At 37.3% G+C, this 25721-nt stretch overlaps 1 pseudogene; it reads right to left on the reverse strand.

Moving 5' to 3' along the window:
* Positions 1–24964: 24964 nt before the first annotated feature.
* Positions 24965–25083, reverse strand: LOC128658406 (uncharacterized; annotated as a pseudogene).
* Positions 25084–25721: the final 638 nt, after the last annotated feature.

Here is a 25721-nt window from a genome sequence, read left to right on the forward strand (position 1 = left end):
AAAAACCATGCTAAATATAATCTTTCACTAAAAGAAAAACAAGCATTGCAAAGTTTACAAAAGAACAAAAACATAGTAATAAAACAAGCTGATAAAGGAGGGGGGTTGTAATTCTGGATAAAACAGAATATTTAAAAGAATCAAATAGATTACTTGAAGATCAGACCACTTATACCAAACTTAAATCAGATCCAACTAATACATATTCTAACAGATTGAATGCATTATTAGATGAAGCCAAACAGAAAGGCATTATTAATACCAAAGAATTTAGATATCTATCACCAACATTCCCAAAAATACCCATTTTCTACTACCTCCCCAAAATACATAAAGACATACAAAATCCACCCGGCAGACCAATCATTTCGGGTATTGGATCAATAACATGTACCCTTTCAGAATACATAGATAAATTTTTACAGAAATATGTTAAAACTCTCCCATCATATCTAAAAGACACGACAGACGTATTACAAACTCTAGATAAAATTACATGGCAAGACAACTATTACCTCATCACTAGTGATGTATCATCACTCTACACAAGTATCAAACATAATTACGGTATAAAAGCAGTGGAAAATTATCTACTAAATGACAAAACACTCGAGAAAGATCAGGCTAAATTCTTATTGGAGGGAATCTCTTTTATTTTGAATCAAAACTATTTTTCTTTCAATGGGAAATTTTTCCTTCAGATAACAGGTACAGCAATGGGCACGAGGTTTGCGCCAAGCTACGCCAACTTATTCATGGGTGACTGGGAACAAGAATTTATCCAGAGCCATGAGCTTGGCGCAAACCTCGTGCTATACAAACGGTACATAGATGATAGCCTGATGATTTGGAGAGGGGATATCGTCCATTTAGAAAAGTTCCTTGATGATATGAATCATAACACAATAGGTCTGAAATTCACAAACAATATAAGTAAAACAAAAATAATTTTTCTGGATTTAGAAATTGAAATAATTGACAATTCAATAAACACAAAAACACATTTTAAGACAGTAGACGCCAACAATCTAATACATTCAGAAAGCTGTCATCTAAAAAGATGGAAAGAGAATGTTCTAAAGGGACAATGCATTCGATTACGTCGAAATTGTTCAAAAACAACAGATTATTTGGAACAAGCAGACTTTCTAGAAAGAAAATTTCTAGAGAAAGGCTATAAAAAAGAGATAGTAACAAAAGCAAAAAAAGATGTGGAAGCAACTGATAGAAATGATTATTTAAAATATAAAGACAAATCGAAAGTAAACACTCCAGAAAACACCATTATTAATGTACCATTAATCACCAATTATAATGATGACTTCAAAACCTTGAAAAAGATTGTTAACAAACATTGGCATTTGATACAAAATGATCCAATAATAGGCAACAAAGTATCTCCATACCCCAATATTCTATATAGAAAGGCAAAAAACCTAAAAAATATTCTATCCCCCAGTGAGTTTAAGACTGAACATCAAAACACTAAACAAATCAGCCTATTAGGTAACGATATTAAAGGTTTTTTTTCCCTGTTTTGGATGCAAGTCCTGCCAACATAGTTGTAAAACAAAAAATTACAAGTCCACACAAACTGGAAAAATATATGAAATAGACTGCACAATTAGATGTCAAGATAAAGGGATGATATATATGATCCAATGCACATGTAATAAACAATACATTGGAGAAACGACTAGGACCCTCAGGGAAAGAATCAGAGAGCATCTATGGAGAAAGGCAAAAAAGAAACCTACTTATACCAACATTTTAAAGAACACCATAACAATAATTTATCAGATTTTAAATTTTGGGGGATTAAAAAGATTACTCCAAATTGGAGGGGAGGGTACTTAGAAGTTGAACTCCTTAGAATAGAATCAGAAACCATATATATTCATTACAGACCCTCCAGCCACTAGGACTAAATTCAGAATTAGAGATATCCATTTTTCTTTGAAATTCCTATATTGCATGTTTTTGTTATATATGTCATATGTCCCCTTGATACATTATATTTAGGAGTGATCCTCCAGAACTACCAAATATAGGCACACTCATAATCGATATTGATATATATATTCGCTAACAACTCTATCCGTCAAATTATAGGCAGTCTAATCCCCCAAATAGATTCAGAATTAGAAAATCTCTATATCTACAGTATGATGATAAAATTATAATTTAAAATCCTGACATTATAAGATGAACTTATTGTCCTCCATGTACACTATTCCATCAAGTCATCATATAGTGAGGTTGAGTGTGTAGGTATAACGACAGCTACCATTGATAGTTTTAACAACATACCCCCAACTAATCCATAATAATAATCCATTGCCTCAAAGATCCCTTTAAAACTAGCTTAACGTTATGTATAACACCTCACTACATAAGGTACTTTTCCAATGAACCATTTTTAGATATAAAGTCCAAAATACGTATTTTATAATATTTGTATTCCTCACCATATAAATATCTTATGAGTTAATAGTAAGTTAATAAAATTTATTATGTGTATTAGATTTCATAAATGAATGTTTAATTTTGCCATAAGTTGAGTGAAAATCATAAAGAAAACTTTAATACCACCTTTATATACAAAAAACTGTTAACCTGAAATTCCACCTTAAACCAAAGAAGGTGTGCCTCCATGAAATCTACCTTGATTACTGAACCAATAAGATCACAAGCAACACCTTTATAAGGATGCACCCAACCTGTCTGGAGTATCTTGATAAAGCCCCCAGAGGGTGAAACGCATAGATTTTACTCCAGACTTTTCTACTACTACTTTTAAAGAAACTCCTACAAGCTGCGATCCAGCCCCTCAAGTGGACTCTCTAATTTCTATGATTTAGGAGCCAAAACCACAAGGAGGACCAAGGATCTGATCAGCGAGAAATTGGAGCACAGCTTTTCTTTCTAACAGTGGATCCCCAACACCGCACACATAAGTGCAGAAGAAAAAGTTTTTACAGCTGTAGTTCAAACATCTTGAAAAAGATCACCTACATCTAAACACGCTAAACATCCAGCGTGCACCGTCACAGCCTATCCTAAGAGAGGTGTGACCTCTAACCACCAATCAGAAACGGAGGCTTGTTTGTTTCTCATATTAATCCGCGAAGGAACAAAACCGAGAAGGACGCTCACAGAAGCATAACATCGGCACATACACGATTCCCAACAGACATTTGTAAGGTACCTTACAGCTTGCATAAAACCTCTTAATACCCAAGGTGGCATTTTGTTTTCAAGTTACATTTAAAGACCATCTATTGTCAAGTTATTTGACTTACCGAAATACTTATAGGGAGACGTCCCTTGTTTTATTTGTTTTTATTTGTTGTATTTGCCACAACTTTTATGAATCCTAATGTTTTATTTAATTGTCGATAGTAAACATAGTTCATTAAACTAATTTTATATACATACATACTCTTCTTTATTTACGGACAAAGATATTTCAATTACTATTCACTGTAATTTGTATCATCACAGGCTTCACTTACACTTATTTACCCCTCATTACCAATGCACGGACACTATTTAAAACATCTGTAATTACAGATACATTATTATTATTTTTTATGTTTATATACCAAGAAAATATTAAGAAAATATTTTATATTAGTCCACACATAGGACTTAAATCCTAAAACCCGTTGTTTGAGACTCATAGACACTATTGTTTTTTTTATTTTTATTTATTTTTGTCGAATTGATAAGATCCACTTGATACCAATCAGAGTCACTTAAAATATCTCACTTAGATAAGTCACACATATGACGGTAGTATAAATCCTAGCTTAATCTACAAGCGCCAGTGGAAATCCAAACTCATACTAAAACTTCCATGCACATAGCCACTGAAGGGAATGATAGAGACTGAAGGTTTAGACAAGCTAACACTAACTTCATTCGTCTCTTGTCTGTCAAAGAAAGAGTCATGGACACTGAATCTATCTGGAAACCTAAAAAGGTGACCCTTGTCTGAGGAATCAAAGAACTTTTTGGTAAATTGATCCTCCAACCATGTTTTCGAAGAAACAACACTAGTTGATTTGTGTGAGATTTGGCAGAATGTAAAGATTAAGCTAGTACCAAGATATCGTCCAAATAAGGAAACACCGCAATACCCCACTATCTGATTACAGAGAGTAGGGCACCGAGAACCTTTGAAAGGATTCTTGGAGCTGTCGCTAGGCCAAAAAAGAAGAGCGACAAATTGGTAATGCTTGTCTAGAAAAGAGAATCTCAAAAACTGATAATGATCTGGATGTATCGGTATATGAAGATATGCATCCTGTAAGTCTATTTTGGACATATAATGCCCTTTATGAAAAAAGGCAGTATAGTCCTTATTGTCACCATTTTGAAAGTTGGCACTCTTACATAACGATTCAAAATTTTCAGATCCAGAACTGGTCTGGATGAATTTTCTTTGAGACAATGAATAGATTTGAATAAAACCCCAGACCCTGTTCCTAAAACGGAACTGGCATGATTACCCCTGAAAACTCCAGGTCTAAAACACACTTCAGGAAAGCCTGAGCCTTTACTGGATTTGCTGGGATGTGCGAGAGAAAATATCTTCTCACAGGAGGTCTTACTCAATCCTATTTGGCACCACTGAGAGACAATACTCAGAATCCATTGATTTTGGACAGAATTTGTCTAAACATCATTGAAAAATCTTAATCTGCCCCCTACCTGCTGAGCTGAAATGAGGGCTGCACCTTCATGCGGACTTGGGGGCTGGCTTTGGTCTTTTAAATGGCTTGGATTAGGTTTCTGTTCCTTATTCTGTCGAAAGGAACGAAAATGGTTAGAAGCTTTAGATTTACCCTTAGGTCTTCTATCCTGAGGCAAAAAAACTCACTTCCCCCCAGTGACAGTTGAAATAATCGAATACAACTGAGAACCAAATAACTTATTACCTTGGAAAGAGATAGCAATCTAGACTTAGAACTCATGTCAGCATTCCAAGATTTAAGCCACAAAGCTCTTCTAGCTAAAATAGCTAAAGACATAGATTTAACATCAATTTTGATATCAAAAATGGCATCACAAATAAAATGATTAGCATGTTGAAGCAAGCGAACAATGCTAGACAAATCAGAATCCAATTCTTGTTGCGCTAAATTTTCCAACCAAAAAGTTGATGCAGCTGCAACATCAGCCAAGGAAATTGCAGGCCTGAGAAGATGACCTGAATATAAATAGGCTTTCCTTAGATAAGATTCAAGTTTCCTATCTAAAGGATCTTTAAAAGAAGTACTATCTTCCATAGGAATAGTAGTACGTTTAGCAAGAGTAGAGATATAGCCCCATCTTTTCCCAAAACTCTAAAGTAACTGCTGGCAAAGGATACAATTTTTTAAACCTTGAAGAAGGAATAAAAGAAGTACCAGGCCTATTATATTCCTTAGAATTTATATCAGAAATAGCATCAGGAACTAGAAAAACCTCTGGGATAACTACAGGAGGTTTATAAACAGAATTTAAACGTTTGCTAGTTTTAATATCAAGAGAACTAGTTTCCTCCATATCCAATATAATCAACACTTCTTTTAACAAAGAACAAATATACTTCATTTTAAATAAATAAGTAGATTTAAAAGTGTCAATATCTGAGGCAGGATCTTCTGAACCAGATAGATCCTCATCAGAGGAGGATAATTCAGTATGTTGTCGGTCACTTGAAATTTCATCAACTTTATGAGAAGTTTTAAAAGACCTTTTACGTTTATTAGAAGGCGGGATGGCAGACAAAGCCTTCTGAATAAAATCAGCAATAAATTCTTTTAAATTCACAGGTATATCTTGTACATTAGATGTTGAAGGAACAGCAACAGGCAATGTACTATTACTGATGGACACATTATCTGCATGTAAAAGTGTATCATGGCAACTATTACAAACCACAGCTGGAGGTATAACCTCCACAAGTTTACAACAAATGCACTTAGCTTTGGTAGAACTGTTATCAGGCAGCAGGGTTCCAACAGTGATTTCTGAGACAGGATCAGATTGAGACATCTTGCAAATGTAAGAAAAAAAACAACATATAAAGCAAAATTATCAATGTCCTAATATGGCAGGAATGGTAAAAAAATGAAAACAGCATAGCCCTCTGATAGAAAAAAAGGCAAGAGGCATATAGGAATGGGGTTTTAAATAATGAAAATATTTGGCGCCAAGAATGACGCACAACACAAACAGAATTTTTTTTTTGGCGCTAACAACATCCGGAAATGACACACTCGCGTCATTGAAGACGCAACCTTGTGAAAGGACTCGGCGTCAACTAAGACGCCGGAAGTGACGAATTTGCATCATCGAACATAACTTTGCGGCAAAAATGACGCAATATACTTTGGCATTTTGCGGCCTCCCAAGCCTAATTCTGCCAGCGAATTTAAAATGACAGTCAATTGAAAAAAAAAAAAGACTATACCCCAGGTAAGAAATACATTTTCCTAAAAAAAAGCATTTCCCAGATATGAAACTGACAGTCTGCAAAAGGAAATATACTGAAAACCTGAATCATGGCAAATATAGTACAATAGTTGTATTGAATGATATCTTACAGCGCTCAAAACATCCCAATAAGCTTTATGATAATGGGGTGCCTAGCTGCCCCTGAGGTTGATGTATATTGTAGTTGAATATCAAAAAGCGCCTAACTAGAGGCTATGGGAGGTGGGTTAAATGATTGGAATGTGCCTTTCTATCAAGGGTAGATAGTATTGGTACAATTCAAGGTTGTATAGAGTTAAATGTTTAAGCAGTGTAACAATTTAACAAGTTTATTATCTACATACAATCAAATAGAATTAAACATATAATTGAAAGCATTCAGTTAAAAACATGGATCCATATACATCAATACGTAACATTTGTTAAAACAAAGACTTATTTCAAAAAGACTTATTTCAAAACTTAAAACCAAGACTTATTTTAAAGTTACTTTAAAATAATGGGTTGACATAAAATTGTTGTTCAATTTTTAAAAAAGATCCTGAAAATGTGGTTTGGGTATATTGCACCAGTTAGATGATCAATCTGATTGTCTCTAGTCCCTTAGTGGAAATGTCCTCCTTAGTGAAAAATGTGAAAAAATATTTAAAAATAAAAATACAAAAGTGAAAAAATGAAAAGAACTGTTCACAAAAAAAAAGTGGTGCACAAAAAAATGTATGTTAGTGCCTAAAAATGTGTAAAAATCGGAAATATGTTGGATCAAAAATATAATGGATCAAAAAATATATAAAAGATTAAACTCAAAAAATCGTGTTGTAATCCAAAAATGGTGATAGTGAAAAATTAGTTAGTGAAAAAAGGTTTATATGGTATAGATATAAATCCCAAATCCTTTATCCAATATTTAGTGGTTCAGGGTGCGTGTAATGTTAATAATATTGATTTAAGATCCTCCTTTCCTTTCTGGTAAATGCTTTGTTGTTGGAGTGTTTTCTAGGGTGTTCGGTCTATAGTAAAAGACTCTATCCTCATACAACCTGCAAACAACATAGTGCAATAATGCTACAGATATAAAAGGAATAATGAAATATTGCTCACCAAATTCTGTCAACGTGTTTCGGCCTCTCAGTTAGGCCTTTTTCAAGACTATGTTTTCTGGTGAGTTATGGTGGCTATTTAAAGTGTGTTCTACCAATCATAGGGTCGTGAATTTGGCGCCAAAAAAACACTATCCAAACTTGACCCGGAAGTGTTATTTTTCTTAAGCTTTTTGTGTGAACTCTTTTTTCCGTTTCGTTTTATTTTATTTTAAGTATTCCATTATTGGTCTCCTTGAATTATAGTTCTGTTCAATATTTTCTAATGGATTACTTACATTTCGTTTATTTAATTTCACTCGTTGAACCGGATATTTGTTTTACCGGAAGTGTCAGATGTGGGAAGTTTCACTCGTTGACCCGGATGTTTGTGTCTAAGTGAAACCGGAAGTGACGTTTAATCTATTGCGTCACCTCCGGTCTACCCAGTGTTTACAAACATTGCCGGTTGTCATAACAATACCTCCGGTATTGTGTTTTGCAGAGGTGACAAATAATTGGCGGAAATTTCTTAGTGTATTGTGTTCTAAGAATTTTGTATGTTCTATGGATGCCTTATAAGATCATTCCTACATGGTTATTAATGTAACCTCGTAATAATTGACGATAGTATTTGGAGAATATTAAAAAATGGGTATTAAAAGAGGTATTAAAATAATCTACTATATTCTTAATATGAAATTAAAATTAGTATGTGAAATGGAGTATAATATAATGTAAGCTCCGGTGCTGGTCGCAGGATTTCCGATGCATTAGAATTCCCTTAAATTGTGTAGTAAAATTTAGAATTGTTAGTGTAGGTATTAAATTAAAATTTCTAATTTGAAACTCTCAAAAAATATCTCTACAAAATAATAATACTATTAGTACTGAGGACCTAATTCTTGCTGTTATCTAAGTGCTAAGAATCTGTCTGTGGTTATATTATCTAGATGGTCTAGTCCACTAATTATTGTAATCCCGTATGCTGGATGGGAGGGTATTATTTGGTACTATTTGTCCGAATGTAGTTGGAATGTGACTAAATAAATATATATTTAGAGATAGTTACTTTTTATTGATATACCCAAATAGAGGTTCCTGCTTTGTCTTAATTTCTTGTTGACCCTGTATTGGTGCTGAAATATCTGGTGACTGACAGCTTTAAGAGCTAGTATGAAAATACATGCTGGTTGGCTATGTGTCATCTTACAACAGTTTTTATAATTTCAGATTTGCCATTTTGTCATTTAAGATTTAATAGGTGTGAGAGGTCTTCCCTATTATTCAGTCCCCTAGGGTATAGACTATCCATGTTAAAAATCCATCTAGATTCTACAGTTAGTAGACTTTTTTCGTAGTCACCTCCTCTCCAATTTGGTTTTACTATTTGTATTCCTGTATAGTGGAAATCTTTCTTATTACCCTGGTGGTGATTCGTGAAGTGTCTGTACAGTGCAGTTTCTGTGTTTTTATGTTTGACTTTTAGTAGATGCTCCCTGATTCTATCTTTAAGGACTCGGGATGTTTGTCCTATATACTGGAGCCCACAGCTACACCATATCAGATAAATGACTCCTTTGCTGGTGCATCTTATCAGGTCATTGATCTTGTACTTGACCTTTGTGTTAAGCGAGATAATTTCTCTCGTCTTAATGCCTCTTTTGCATGCTTTGCAATTCAAGCAAGGGAAGAAACCTTTGATTTCTTTTCCAAATACATCTTTGGTTTTATTCCTTATGTTTCTCGGTATGCTTGGTGATAGTTTGTTTTTTAAATTCTCTGTTTTCTTATATAAAAAGACTGGTCGGGTGGTTAGCTTGTCTCCTAACACCTCGTCGTCTTTCAAAAGTGGCCAGTGCTTTTCTATGATTTTCTCCACAGTTCTTCTGTTTTCACTGAACTCTGTAATGAAGGGAATGGTAAGGTGATCTTCTTCTGAATTTATATTTCTTTTCTTGGATTTGTATATTAGGAGTTCTCTCCTATCCCTCTGTCGTACTTCTTCGATGTTCTTGTTGAGACTATCTTCATCATAGCCTCTTTCCAAATTTTTTTCTTTTAAGGTGGTCACTTGTTCTTCCCATTTGTTTGGGTTGGAACAGTTCTTTTTAAGCCTTAGGAATTGTCCTTTTGGTATGTTAGTTTTCCATCTTTCGAGATGACAGCTTGCTTTGTGTATATAGTTGTTGCAGTCCACTTCCTTAAAGAAAGTGGACGTCTCTAATTTACCATTCACAATCTCAATTCTGAGGTCCAAAAAAGTAATTTCTTTTTTGCTCATTTCATACGTGAATGTGAGGTTGTTGGTGTTGTTGTTCATAACACTTATTGTGTGTTGCAGGTCATCCATGGAACCTTTCCATATCATAATTATATCATCAATATACCTATTGTAGAGGACCAGGTCCGCGCTCGCTGGGCATGATTCCCAAAAGATCAGTTCCCAGTGGCCCATATACAGATTAGCATAACTGGGCGCGAACCTGGTCCCCATAGCTGTTCCGCATGTTTGTAAAAAATCCCATTGTTAGAAAAATAATTGTGCGTAAGGATATACTGTATCCCATCCAGGATAAATTGTCTTTGTAATTCGGATAGTTCACCATCTTTTTCCAGAAAAAAATTGACTGCCTCTACCCCACCTTCATGTGGTATATTGGTGTATAGGGAGGCTACATCACACGTAACCAGTATGTAGTTTTCTTCCCATTCTATACCCTCTAATATATTTAATATCTGGGTAGAGTCCCTCAGATACGATGGTAATTTGGTTACATATTTTTGTAACTTCCTATCCACATATTCCGATTGCTTGAAAGGCTTCCTATCCCCGAAATTATTGGTCGTCCCGGAGGTTGTTCTAGGGATTTATGCACTTTTGGGAGGTAATAGAATACTGGGGTTATGGGATGTTTAATACTGATGTACTTAAACTCCTTGTCATTGAGTACTCCAATGCTATGTGCATCTTCCAAAATTACATCTAAATCCCTTTTAAAGTTTTCAATGGGGTTCCTTTTCAGGATTTCGTAGGTGTTTTGATCCAATAAGATTCTGTTGCATTCTTCCTCGTAGTCAGTTTTGTTTAGGATGAAAATGCCCCCACCTTTGTCTGCTGGTTTTATAACCAGATTATAATTCTTTTCAAGGGACTTAATGGTATTCATCTGTTCCTTCGAGAGGTTGTGTTTGTGATTGTTTACACTCTTTGGTTTTATATTTCTTATCTCATTGCATATCATTGTTTCAAAAGTCTCTATGGTGTTGCCTTTACTGGCAACCGGATAGAAATTGGATCTAGGTTTTAGATCAGTGTGTAGATAAGGGCTGTTACTGCTATTTCCATATTGAGATGCATAACTTTCCAGCGGAGACTTCATAAAATGTCTTTTGAGTGTCAGTTTCCTGACAAGTTCTTTCGCATTTATGAAGGTATTGAACTTGTTTAGCCCTTTTGAAGGGGCAAATGAAAGACCGTAACTAAGAACTGAAGATTCTTTTCCACAGTGAGTTCCTTGGAGCTTAAATTAAATATGCCTTTGTTTCGAGGGTTAGTGGAAATTGGGGGGTCGATTATTTCTTTCTTGTTTAATTTTCTTCCCCCTCTCTTTCCCCTATGGGTTTTCTTTTTTCTGTTGGGGTGTGGAACTCTTCTTGATGAGAGTTCTTTCTTTTTGTTGAGCCCCTTTCTGGGTCTTTGGTTACTTTCAGTGCTACCCCTAAAAAGAGTGCCCTGAACCTGATGCTCTTAGTTGTTCATTGTTACTTATACTTGGTGTTTGGTTATCTTGGTGTTTTCCCTGTGTAACTTGAGGGATTTTTCTACTGGTGTTAGTCTTAGATTCTGTTTGATTTCTCAGGGGATAGCTGTTATTGTCGCTTTGGTGTAGATTTTGTCTGTGTTCCCTTCTGTTGGGATAATATGCCTGATTGTAATTGTAATGTCTTTGGGGTCTGTCTTGTTCCCAAAATGTGTTTGGGGCTTCTCTATAGTTGTCAAAGTGCCTCCTATTTGATCTTTGGTAATGTCTATAGTAAGGGTATTCTTGGCCTCTGTTGTTGTGTTGGCGTGAGGGTGAGTAAGAATCTTGGTTCTTGTTACTGGTATAGTATCCCCCCTTGTAAGGTGTGTCTGAGAATTCTCTATGATTATATTGTTGTTGATTATCTCTATTCTGATATATATGTTGTCCATTGTAGTCCCAACCCCTTCTTTGTCTGTAATGAGGAAAGGTTGTCCTCGGGGTCCTATTATTTAATTATGCAAAACAGAATGAGAAGCAGTCTGCCAGGAATGAACAGCAGCATCAATAGCTTGTTCTATGGCCCGGTTGCCACCTGGTAGTAGCTTCTTTCTGCCCAATTGTGCTTTTCAGAGAGGAAAACTTTCCTGTAGTATATCAGTCTGATCCCGCCGACATGGTCAGTTCAGCCCCGAAATACCAGGCAATTCTCCTCTGAACAAGGAACATGACAACCCCAGACGATCGTTTCGGCCTCCTTTGGGCCTCGTCAGTGAGGTGCAGCCATATCCCTCTAAGCACATTGGGCAAGGAGTCCACGTCTGGTTTCCCCCATCACCCTTAGGGAGACTATCCCCAGAGTTATATTTACATAAAAACAGAATGAGAAGCAGTTTGCCAGGAACGAAAAGCAGCATCAATAGCTTGTTCTATGGCCCGGTTGCCACCTGGTAGTAGCTTCTTTCTGCCTAATTGTGCTTTTCACAGAGGAAAACTTTCCTGTAGTATATCAGTCTGATCCCGCCGACATGGTCAGTTCAGCCCCGAAATACCAGGCAATTCTCCTCTGAACAAGGAACATGACAACCCCAGACGATCGTTTCGGCCTCCTTTGGGCCTCGTCAGTGAGGTGCAGCCATATCCCTCTAAGCACATTGGGCAAGGAGTCCACGTCTGGTTTCCCCCATCACCCTTAGGGAGACTATCCCCAGGGTCATATTTACATATGCAAAACAGAATGAGAAGCAGTCTGCCAGGAACGAACAGCAGCATCAATAGCTTGTTCTATGGCCCGGTTGCCACCTGGTAGTAGCTTCTTTCTGCCCAATTGTGCTTTTCACAGAGGAAAACTTTCCTGTAGTATATCAGTCTGATCCCGCCGACATGGTCAGTTCAGCCCCGAAATACCAGGCAATTCTCCTCTGAACAAGGAACATGACAACCCCAGACGATCGTTTCGGCCTCCTTTGGGCCTCGTCAGTGAGGTGCAGCCATATCCTTCTAAGCACATTGGGCAAGGAGTCCACGTCTGGTTTCCCCCATCACCCTTAGGGAGACTATCCCCAGGGTCATATTTACATATGCAAAACAGAATGAGAAGCAGTCTGCCAGGAACGAACAGCAGCATCAATAGCTTGTTCTATGGCCCGGTTCAGAGGAGAATTGCCTGGTATTTCGGGGCTGGACTGACCATGTCGGCGGGATCAGACTGATATACTACAGGAAAGTTTTCCTCTGTGAAAAGCACAATTGGGCAGAAAGAAGCTACTACCAGGTGGCAACCGGGCCATAGAACAAGCTATTGATGCTGCTGTTCGTTCCTGGCAGACTGCTTCTCATTCTGTTTTGCATATGTAAATATGACCCTGGGGATAGTCTCCCTAAGGGTGATGGGGGAAACCAGACGTGGACTCCTTGCCCAATGTGCTTAGAGGGATATGGCTGCACCTCACTGACGAGGCCCAAAGGAGGCCGAAACGATCGTCTGGGGTTGTCATGTTCCTTGTTCAGAGGAGAATTGCCTGGTATTTCGGGGCTGGACTGACCATGTCGGCGGGATCAGACTGATATACTACAGGAAAGTTTTCCTCTGTGAAAAGCACAATTGGGCAGAAAGAAGCTACTACCAGGTGGCAACCAGGCCATAGAACAAGCTATTGATGCTGCTGTTCGTTCCTGGCAGACTGCTTCTCATTCTGTTTTGCATATGTAAATATGACCCTGGGGATAGTCTCCCTAAGGGTGATGGGGGAAACCAGACGTGGACTCCTTGCCCAATGTGCTTAGAGGGATATGGCTGCACCTCACTGACGAGGCCCAAAGGAGGCCGAAACGATCGTCTGGGGTTGTCATGTTCCTTGTTCAGAGGAGAATTGCCTGGTATTTCGGGGCTGGACTGACCATGTCGGCGGGATCAGACTGATATACTACAGGAAAGTTTTCCTCTGTGAAAAGCACAATTGGGCAGAAAGAAGCTACTACCAGGTGGCAACCAGGCCATAGAACAAGCTATTGATGCTGCTGTTCGTTCCTGGCAGACTGCTTCTCATTCTGTTTTGCATATGTAAATATGACCCTGGGGATAGTCTCCCTAAGGGTGATGGGGGAAACCAGACGTGGACTCCTTGCCCAATGTGCTTAGAGGGATATGGCTGCACCTCACTGACGAGGCCCAAAGGAGGCCGAAACGATCGTCTGGGGTTGTCATGTTCCTTGTTCAGAGGAGAATTGCCTGGTATTTCGGGGCTGGACTGACCATGTCGGCGGGATCAGACTGATATACTACAGGAAAGTTTTCCTCTGTGAAAAGCACAATTGGGCAGAAAGAAGCTACTACCAGGTGGCAACCAGGCCATAGAACAAGCTATTGATGCTGCTGTTCGTTCCTGGCAGACTGCTTCTCATTCTGTTTTGCATATGTAAATATGACCCTGGGGATAGTCTCCCTAAGGGTGATGGGGGAAACCAGACGTGGACTCCTTGCCCAATGTGCTTAGAGGGATATGGCTGCACCTCACTGACGAGGCCCAAAGGAGGCCGAAACGATCGTCTGGGGTTGTCATGTTCCTTGTTCAGAGGAGAATTGCCTGGTATTTCGGGGCTGGACTGACCATGTCGGCGGGATCAGACTGATATACTACAGGAAAGTTTTCCTCTGTGAAAAGCACAATTGGGCAGAAAGAAGCTACTACCAGGTGGCAACCAGGCCATAGAACAAGCTATTGATGCTGCTGTTCGTTCCTGGCAGACCGCTTCTCATTCTGTTTTGCATATGTAAATATGACCCTGGGGATAGTCTCCCTAAGGGTGATGGGGGAAACCAGACGTGGACTCCTTGCCCAATGTGCTTAGAGGGATATGGCTGCACCTCACTGACGAGGCCCAAAGGAGGCCGAAACGATCGTCTGGGGTTGTCATGTTCCTTGTTCAGAGGAGAATTGCCTGGTATTTCGGGGCTGGACTGACCATGTCGGCGGGATCAGACTGATATACTACAGGAAAGTTTTCCTCTGTGAAAAGCACAATTGGGCAGAAAGAAGCTACTACCAGGTGGCAACCAGGCCATAGAACAAGCTATTGATGCTGCTGTTCGTTCCTGGCAGACTGCTTCTCATTCTGTTTTGCATATGTAAATATGACCCTGGGGATAGTCTCCCTAAGGGTGATGGGGGAAACCAGACGTGGACTCCTTGCCCAATGTGCTTAGAGGGATATGGCTGCACCTCACTGACAAGGCCCAAAGGAGGCCGAAACGATCGTCTGGGGTTGTCATGTTCCTTGTTCAGAGGAGAATTGCCTGGTATTTCGGGGCTGGACTGACCATGTCGGCGGGATCAGACTGATATACTACAGGAAAGTTTTCCTCTGTGAAAAGCACAATTGGGCAGAAAGAAGCTACTACCAGGTGGCAACCAGGCCATAGAACAAGCTATTGATGCTGCTGTTCGTTCCTGGCAGACTGCTTCTCATTCTGTTTTGCTCTCCTATTATTTAATCCCTGATGCCATTGGTTAAACCTTGGTGTGTATTCTTGATTCCAAGGTGTGTTGTTTCATCTATATTCTCTATGGTTGGGGTTATAGTATTCGCTATTTTCATCCTCTATTGGTAATCTTTGTTTATGTCTCCTCCCCATGTGTATGACTGGGACCCATTCTCCCTCATTTGTAATATCTGCATTTATATCTTCCTTAGTGTCATTAGTCATCTCCTCAGATGTTTGATGGTTAATCTGTTCCTTATGTTTTTTTATCAGTTCTAGTTCTCTTTTTAATTTCTTGGATTTTTTATTTGTGATATCCTCTCTAATTTTGGTTATCTTTTTTGTAAGACTCTCTTTTCTTTCTAGAAAATCTTTGGATTCCAGTATGAATCCTTCAGGGCCAATAAGGTTATCCTCAGTGTTTTTAATATCAATATAGACTTTTGCTAAAATAGATTCTCTATAGTCTATAATCGATTGTATGAGTTTCCTTGAGGATTCTGTTAAAATCTCTGCCCATTTCGTCAGAAAAATTGGGTCTTCTGATTGAAAGGTACAGTCTTTCCTTATAACTAGCCCCTTTGGAATTATATTAAATTCCAAACATTTCTTCAGAAAAGAAATCTCCGCTTTAAATTTGACCTCTTGTATTAGTAATTTTTCTAAATTTTTGAATATGGTTGCATAATCTAAATTCTCTGTGTTGGTGATGTCTGAGTTAGTAATAGAGTAATTGATGTCTAGGGTTATATCTTGTCTGATGGATTTAGTGACCTCCATATTAGATGTTAGATAATAATTAGTGTGAGTTTCCTCCACTAAAACCTTTAAAAAATTTAATTTTTTTTTAAAAAATTTAAAGAATTTTAAAATATTGTTCAATAAACCCAAATGAGCTGCTGTTCGATTGCTAGGATTCAAGAATCAGTTGTATTGAATGATATCTTACAGCGCTCAAAATATCCCAATAAGCTTTATGATAATGGGGTGCCTAGCTGCCCCTGAGGTTGATGTATATTGTAGTTGAATATCAAAAAGCGCCTAACTAGAGGCTATGGGAGGTGGGTTAAATGATTGGAATGTGCCTTTCTATCAAGGGTAGATAGTATTGGTACAATTCAAGGTTGTATAGAGTTAAATGTTTAAGCAGTGTAACAATTTAACAAGTTTATTATCTACATACAATCAAATAGAATTAAACATATAATTGAAAGCATTCAGTTAAAAACATGGATCCATGTACATCAATACGTAACATTTGTTAAAACAAAGACTTATTTCAAAAAGACTTATTTCAAAACTTAAAACCAAGACTTATTTTAAAGTTACTTTAAAATAATGGGTTGACATAAAATTGTTGTTCAATTTTTAAAAAAGATCCTGAAAATGTGGTTTGGGTATATTGCACCAATTAGATGATCAATCTGATTGTCTCTAGTCCCTTAGTGGAAATGTCCTCCTTAGTGAAAAATGTGAAAAAATATTTAAAAATAAAAATACAAAAGTGAAAAAATGAAAAGAATTGTTCACAAAAAAAAAAGTGGTGCACAAAAAATGTATGTTAGTGCCTAAAAATGTGTAAAAATCGGAAATATGTTGGATCAAAAATATAATGGATCAAAAAATATATAAAAGATTAAACTCAAAAAATCGTGTTGTAATCCAAAAATGGTGATAGTGAAAAATTAGTTAGTGAAAAAAGGTTTATATGGAATAGATATAAATCCCAAATCCTTTATCCAATATTTAGTGGTTCAGGGTGCGTGTAATGTTAATAATATTGATTTAAGATCCTCCTTTCCTTTCTGGTAAATGCTTTGTTGTTGGAGTGTTTTCTAGGGTGTTCGGTCTATAGTAAAAGACTCTATCCTCATACAACCTGCAAACAACAAAACAACATAGTGCAATAATGCTACAGATATAAAAGAAATAATGAAATATTGCTCACCAAATTCTGTCAACGCGTTTCGGCCTCTCAGTTAGGCCTTTTTCAAGACTATGTTTTCTGGTGAGTTATGGTGGCTATTTAAAGTGTGTTCTACCAATCATAGGGTCGTGAATTTGGCGCCAAAAAAACGCTATCCAAACTTGACCCGGAAGTGTTATTTTTCTTATGCTTTTTGTGTGAACTCTTTTTTCCGTTTTGTTTTATTTTATTTTAAGTATTCCATTATTGGTCTCCTTGAATTATAGTTCTGTTTAATATTTTCTAATGGATTACTTACATTTCGTTTATTTAATTTCACTCGTTGAACCGGATATTTGTTTTACCGGAAGTGTCAGATGTGGGAAGTTTCACTCGTTGATCCGGATGTTTGTGTCTAAGTGAAACCGGAAGTGACGTTTAATCTATTGCGTCACCTCCGGTCTACCCAGTGTTTACAAACATTGCCGGTTGTCATAACAATACCTCCGGTATTGTGTTTTGCAGAGGTGACAAATAATTGGCGGAAATTTCTTAGTGTATTGTGTTCTAAGAATTTTGTATGTTCTATGGATGCATACGGGATTACAATAATTAGTGGACCAGACCATCTAGATAATATAACCACAGACAGATTCTTAGCACTTAGATAACAGCAAGAATTAGGTCCTCAGTACTAATAGTATTATTATTTTGTAGAGATATTTTTTGAGAGTTTCAAATTAGAAATTTTAATTTAATACCTACACTAACAATTCTAAATTTTACTACACAATTTAAGGGAATTCTAATGCATCGGAAATCCTGGGACCAGCACCGGAGCTTACATTATATTATACTCCATTTCACATACTAATTTTAATTTCATATTAAGAATATAGTAGATTCTTTTAATACCTCTTTTAATACCCATTTTTTAATATTCTCCAAATACTATCGTCAATTATTACGAGGTTACATTAATAACCATGTAGGAATGATCTTATAAGGTATCCATAGAACATACAAAATTCTTAGAACACAATACACTAAGAAATTTCCGCCAATTATTTGTCACCTCTGCAAAACACAATACCGGAGGTATTGTTATGACAACCGGCAATGTTTGTAAACACTGGGTAGACCGGAGGTGACGCAATAGATTTAAAGTCACTTCTGGTTTCACTTAGACACAAACATCCGGATCAACGAGTGAAACTTCCCACATCTGACACTTCCGGTAAAACAAATATCCGGTTCAACGAGTGAAATTAAATAAACGAAATGTAAGTAATCCATTAGAAAATATTAAACAGAACTATAATTCAAGGAGACCAATAATGGAATACTTAAAATAAAATAAAACGAAACGGAAAAAAGAGTTCACACAAAAAGCTTAAGAAAAATAACACTTCTGGGTCAAGTTTGGATAGCGTTTTTTTGGCGCCAAATTCACGACCCTATGATTGGTAGAACACACTTTAAATAGCCACCATAACTCACCAGAAAACATAGTCTTGAAAAAGGCCTGAGAGGCCGAAACACGTTGACAGAATTTGGTGAGCAATATTTCATTATTCCTTTTATATCTGTAGCATTATTGCACTATGTTGTTTTGTTGTTTGCAGGTTGTATGAGGATAGAGTCTTTTACTATAGACCGAACACCCTAGAAAACACTCCAACAACAAAGCATTTACCAGAAAGGAAAGGAGGATCTTAAATCAATATTATTAACATTACACGCACCCTGAACCACTAAATATTGGATAAAGGATTTGGGATTTATATCTATACCATATAAACCTTTTTTCACTAACTAATTTTTCACTATCACCATTTTTGGATTACAACACGATTTTTTGAGTTTAATCTTTTATATATTTTTTGATCCATTATATTTTTGATCCAACATATTTCCGATTTTTACACATTTTTAGGCACTAACATACATTTTTTGTGCACCACTTTTTTTGTGAACAGTTCTTTTCATTTTTTCACTTTTGTATTTTTATTTTTAAATATTTTTTCACATTTTTCACTAAGGAGGACATTTCCACTAAGGGACTAGAGACAATCAGATTGATCATCTAACTGGTGCAATATACCCAAACCACATTTTCAGGATCTTTTTTAAAAATTGAACAACATTTTTATGTCAACCCATTATTTTAAAGTAACTTTAAAATAAGTCTTGGTTTTAAGTTTTGAAATAAGTCTTTTTGAAATAAGTCTTTGTTTTAACAAATGTTACGTATTGATGTACATGGATCCATGTTTTTAACTGAATGCTTTCAATTATATGTTTAATTCTATTTGATTGTATGTAGATAATAAACTTGTTAAATTCTTACACTGCTTAAACATTTAACTCTACTTTTAAATATAGTACAATACATATATTTAGAACTTTATATAAATACATAAAGTGCCAAACCATAGCTGAGAGTGTCTTAAGTAATGAAAACATACTTATCAAAACACCCATCCACATATAGCAGATAGCCAAACCAGTACTGAAACGGTTATTAGTAGAGGTAATGGAATATGAGAGTATATCGTCGATCTGAAAAGGGAGGTAGGAGATAAATCTCTACGACCGATAACAGAGAACCTATGAAATAGATATTCCGTGAGGAAAACCATTCCATTCAATAGGTGATACTCCCTTCACATCCCTCTGACATTCACTGTACTCTGAGAGGAATCGGGCTTCAAAATGCTGAGAAGCGCATATCAACGTAGAAATCTTAGCACAAACTTACTTCACCACCTCCATAGGAGGCAAACTTTGTAAAAACTGAATTGTGGGTGTGGTGAGGGGTGTATTTATAGGCATTTTGAGGTTTGGGAAACTTTGCCCCTCCTGGTAGGATTGTATATCCCATACGTCACTAGCTCATGGGCTCTTGCCAATTACATGAAAGAAAACTCCCTTATCCCCAGTGATAGTAGAGATAATAGAATCCAATTGAGAACCAAATAAATTATTACCTAGAAAAGATAAAGATAGTAATCTAGATTTAGACACCATATCAGCATTCCAAGATTTAAGCCATAAAGCCCTTCTAAATAGAATAGCTAAATACATAGATTTAACATCAATCTTAATAATATCAAATATAGCATCACAAATGCAATGATTAGCATGTTGAAGTAAAAGAACAATACTAGACAAATCAGGATCTGATTACTGCTGTACTAGAATGTCCAACCAAAAAGTTGAAGCAGCAGCAACATCAGCTATAGAAATAGCAGGTCTAAGAATATAGACAGTATGTAAATATGACTTACTAAGATAAGATTCAATCTTCCTATCTAAGGGATTCTTTTAAGAAGTACTATCTACCATATGAGTAGTAGTGCGTTTAGCAAAAGTAGAAATAGCGCCATCAACCTTAGGGACTTTTTCCCAAAGCTCTAAATTGGACACAGGTAAAGGATACAATTTTTTAAACCTAGAAGGATGATTAAAAGAAGTACCAGGGTTAGACCATTCCTAGTAATCATATTAGAAATAGCATCTGGAATAGGAAAAAAACTTCAGAAGTAACCTCAGAAGTTTTAAAAACAGAATTCAAACGTTTGCTATTCTTGTTATCAAGAGGACAAGATTCCTCAATACCCAAAGTAAACAATATTTCCTTAAACAAAGAACGGATATATTCCAACTTAAAAAGAAAGGATGATTTATCAATTTCAGAGTCGGAAATAGGATCCTCTGAGACAGAGAAATCCTCATCAGCAGAAAATACTCCAGTATGCTATTGATCAATACAAACTTCATCAGAATTAAGAGAAGTAGGGAGAGACCTTGTACGTTTATTTAAAGGCGGAATAGCAGTCATAGCCTTCTCTATGGGTGCAACAATATAATCTTTTATATCTACACAAATATCATGAACATTTGACTGTGAAGGTTTAACAGTTGATGTATTTGTACTTATAGAAACATTATCAGCATGAAACAATTTACCATAACAAGTGCCACATACTTGAGCTGAAGAAGAAAGATCAGCCAATTTACAACATACACACTTAGCTTTGGTAGATTTGTTTTCAGACAACTTGGTTCCTACAGCAACATCAGAGGCAGGATCAGTTTGAGACATCTTGAAAAAAGCAACAAAAAAGAAAAAACATTTAAACAAAATATCCAATTTCCACGAAATAGTTTCAGGAATGGGAAAAATGCTTATATGAAAAACAAAAGCAAATATCATAGCCTTCTGTAACAAATGAAAGTAGAGAGCAAAAGAGGGAGAGACTTAATTTAAATAATTTCTGGCACCAAAAATCACACCAACAAAGATGACGCAAATGCTGAGAAAAAAAACTTTTGGCGCCAAGGTTAACAGGAAATGACACAATTTGTGTCATAACAGGCACAACTTTGCGGGAACATTTTTTGAGTCAACGAAGACGTAAGAAATTATGTGACTCGCGTCACAACAAACAACCTTGGCGCCAAGAATGACGCAATAAATAGAAGCATTTTGCGCCATCGCGAGCCTAATTTGCCCACGAAAATTTGAAAAAATAGAAGTGAAGTTACAACAAGCTAGAACCCCAGGAAAGAAAAAATTTCTCCCAAACATAATTTTCCATGCTGAAACTGTTAGACTGCAAAAGGAAATAAACAGGTCTGATTCATGGCAAATATATGCAATATATATTTAAAAATTTAAAATATAAAGTGTCAAACATAGCTGAGAGTTTCTTAAAAAAAAATATACTTACCTGAAGACACCCATCCACATATAGAAGACAGCGAAACCAGTACTGAAACATATCAGCAGAGGTACTGGTAGAGGAGTATAATGTCGATCTGTAAAGGGAGGTGGCAGATGAATCCCCATGACCGAATTTACAGAGAGCCTTAGAATAGATTTCCCATAGGTGAAAACATGGCATCATTAGGCAGATACTCCCTTTACATTCCTCAGACAAACACTGTACTTTGAGAGGAACTGGGCTTCAAAATGCTTAGAAGCGCCTTTCACAGAAGAAATCAAGCACGACTTGCTTCACCATCCTCCAACGAAGGCAAAGTTTGTAAAACTGAAGTATGAGTGAGGTGGGAGGAGTGTTTATAGGCATTTTGGAGGTTTGGGAAACTTTGCCCCCTCCAGGTAGTGATGTATATCCCATACGTCACTAGCTCATGGACTCTTGCCACTTACATGAAAGAAAATAATTATATATAGTTTTCATAGGTATAAAAACGAAAAAAGGCACTATTTCTGATTAAACAAAAATGATAGCAAAAATGCTAAAAATTCTCTTATACTTTTCTCTGAAATTCCCAGTAGTATAGGGGTTAATGTCACTTTCAGAACAAAACTATCATGTTTATATATGTGTTCTAATTACTGATTCTTCCAACTGTTTTACAACACAAGATTCCAGCACAGTGTTTTATGCTGAAATCTAGCAGTTATATAATGTTTTTAAAATGTATTTATTTCCGGATATGGTGAGTCCACGGAATCATCAATTACTAGTGGGAATATCACTACTGGCCAGCAGGAGGCAGCAAAGCTGCTATATACGTCACCTCCCTTACCCATAACCGCCAGTCATTCAGCCAAAAGGAAAATGGAAAAAGAAGATTACACAGGTGTGGAGGTGCCTGAGGTTTTAGTTAAAAATAACTATCTTAAAATAAAGGGTGGGCCGTGGACTCACCATATCCGGAAATAAATTTATCAGGTAAGCATAAATTATGTTTTCTTTCCTAAGATATGGTGAGTCCACGGAATCATCAATTACTAGTGGGAACCAATACCCAAGCTAGAGGACACAGATGATTAGGGAGGGACAAGACAGGTAACCTAAACAGAAGACACCACTATATGAAGAACCTTTCTCCTAAAAGAAACCTCAGCTGAGACAAAAATATAAAATTTGGAAAAAGTTGCAGCCTTGCAAATCTGTTCTACAGAAACTTCCTTCTTGAAAGCCCAAGAAGGGGGGACAGGCCTAGTGAAATAAGCTGGAATTCTCTCAGGAGGCTGCTGTCCAGCAGTCTCATAAACCAAACACATTATACTACTCAACCAAAGAGAAAGAGAAGTAGCTGAAGCTCTCTGACCTTAATGTTTCCCAGAGAAATAAACAGCAAACTGGCGACAATCCTTAGTCGCCTGTAGATAGAAAATAAAAGCATGTACAACATCAAAGTTGTGCAACAAATGTTCCTTATGAGAATATAGATAAGAACACAGAGAAGGAACAACAATTTTCTGATTAATATATCTATCCAAAACCACTTAGGAAGAAAACCTAACTAGTACGAATAACCGCCTTAACTGCATGAAAGATAAGGCGAATCACACTGCAAAACAGAGCTCAGAGACTCTTAAAGCAGAAAATATAGCAATGAGAAGCAAAACCTTCCAAAATAACAACTTAATATCTATGGAAAGTAAAGGCTCAAACAGAGCCTACTGCAAAACTTTAACAAGGGCAAAACCCTAAGGGGGAGCAACCAACAAACACAGGCCGCCTGACAAAAAGATTGCACATCTGGCACGTCCAACAGATGCTTATGTAGCAAAAAATACAATGCAGAAAACTGACCCTTCAGAGTACTGACTGACAAAACCTTCTTCAGACCACCCTGGAGAAAGGATAAAAAAATTCAGAAAAGCCCCCGCATAGACAAAACTAAGCGTCCAATATTCAAGCAGTCAGCTTTAGAGATTTAGATGAAAGACCAAGAATCAGAAGTCCTTCCTCAGAGGTAGTCTCCAAGGTGGAGAGACGACATTTCCACTAGGTCTGCATACCAGATCCTGCAAGGCCACGAAGGGGCTAATAAAATTACTGCTGCTCTCATGGAAAGAGAACAAACAGAGGAAAAAGGTATGCAAGACTGAAATCCAAGAAAAACGTCAGAACATCTATCATGACGGTCTGCGGATCACATGACCAAAAACCGTACCTTTGAAACTTGTCGTTCTGTCGAAATGCCCACAGAAGCCAACTCCTGAAACCCCCCATGTGAGGGTTTACCTAGAGAACACTTCTGGATGGAAATGCTCACTCACGGGATGAATTATCAATCTGTTTAGAAGTCCGACTCCCAACTGTCCACCCCTGGAAAGTGAATAACCAACAGCAAATGTGAGCTTCCTCCCACTGGACAATCCAAGTCATCTCCTACATGGCTAAGGAACCCCTAGTTCCTCCCAAATGGTTAATATAAACCCTAGAGGTGATATTGTCCGACTGGAACCAAGCTAGGGACGACTGAGGTCAAGTCATCAGAGCATTGCAAATTGCTCTCAACTCCATGATGTTTAAAGAGGATAGGAGACACTTCCGAGTCCATAATCCTTAAAGACCCAGACAGCTTACCAGCCCAGCAGGTTGGCATCTGTGTTCACATCACCCAGGAATATCTCCAGAAACACGTTCCCGGAGATAGATACCCCTGAAAAAATACTACGGAAGAAAGTCTCGTCATCTGATCTAAATCTATCCGAAAGTTCTCCATGTCATGGAAAATAGCAAAAGGAATGATGTCCATGAATACCATGAGACCAATTCCCTCCATACACAGGGTCATAGAAAAGTGAAGAAAAATCAACTACAGCTAAATCCAAACTCCCAACCTCCTGGTTGCAAGATAGCTAAGCTATCCACTGGCCACTAAAACTTACTGTTGGCCGGACAAAAGACTGCAGAGTGGGGAAAAGGAATAAATCCTTGATTTTTTGACCTCTGAAAGACATCTCCTAGATAAAGAATCAAATAAAGGTCCAAGCCTACCGCACCTGGTGTTCCCAGGCGGTCTCCCATCCAGGTACTGACCAGACCTGACCCTGCATAACTTCCGAGATCAAACGAAATCTGGTGCATTCAGGGTATTGTGGTGGTAGTCCCAAATAAATTACACTTGTGGATGGAACAAGAGAACTTTTCTCCAGATTAATTTTCCATCCCCGGAAAAAAAGATTGGACAAGATTTTTTTAAGAGAGTTAGCTCGAAGTCAGGATGATACCTGAACTATATATTGTACAGAAAAATACACTTGCAATATCCAAAGACCTAAAGGTCTGACTGGGATGGCGCAAACTAAGAAAACTAGAGAAGATTCTGATTAAGGAAACAATAAATCTCTCAGGTCTAAGTTCGTTATGAACAGGCCCACTAGAAAAAAAGGAGAAAGGATACTACTTTAAAGGACAGAACCTGAAATATATGAGGTAAATACCTATATCCCATTCCCAAACTGGACTGGAACTGTTACTCCCAGAGATGAAGACCCTGAATCCAGTTCAAGGAATGCCTCTCATCCTACTTGGATTGCAGATACTCTAGAAAGAGAAATCTGCCCCTGGGAGGAAAACTTAGATTGGAAAAAGGCATGACCCAAACAAAGTCTCATACATAAAAGGAGACACTAGAAGCATGTATTTGAAGGAAACAGAAAGAATTTAATCTGCAACTGCAGAACTATACCACTAAACCGCAGGTAGGCTTCTCAGGTGACCATAAATTTCAGCCACAATGCCCGG

This window comes from Bombina bombina, chromosome 4, assembly GCF_027579735.1.
Source record: "Bombina bombina isolate aBomBom1 chromosome 4, aBomBom1.pri, whole genome shotgun sequence".
Classification (NCBI taxonomy): domain Eukaryota; kingdom Metazoa; phylum Chordata; class Amphibia; order Anura; family Bombinatoridae; genus Bombina; species Bombina bombina.